The sequence below is a fragment of the Rhagoletis zephyria genome, unplaced genomic scaffold (genome assembly GCF_001687245.7).
Source record: "Rhagoletis zephyria isolate East Lansing unplaced genomic scaffold, Rhagoletis_zephyria_1.1 Rzeph_scaffold_02897, whole genome shotgun sequence".
In the NCBI taxonomy this organism is placed as follows: Eukaryota; Metazoa; Arthropoda; class Insecta; order Diptera; family Tephritidae; genus Rhagoletis; species Rhagoletis zephyria.
Window position 1 is genome coordinate 37027 of NW_016159981.1, and position 251 is coordinate 37277.

Below are 251 nucleotides of genomic sequence, written 5' to 3' on the forward strand. Positions count from 1 at the left end.
ACCGTTCTCAAAATTTCGCCTTGATATAACCACAAACTTAATTTTTTATTTTTATTTTTGTGTGGAAGGTTTTTCGCTGAAAAAAATTAAAACTTTTCGTTGTTGCTGCCAAAAAATTAAGAAATCTGAGACGTCACGTTTTACAATTTCATACAGTTCTCTTTACTAAACGGCTGCATCGACTTGGTTCATATTTGGCAACAGCTTGAAAATAAATATTCTGACCAAAAATTTACTCGGTATGTAGCTCG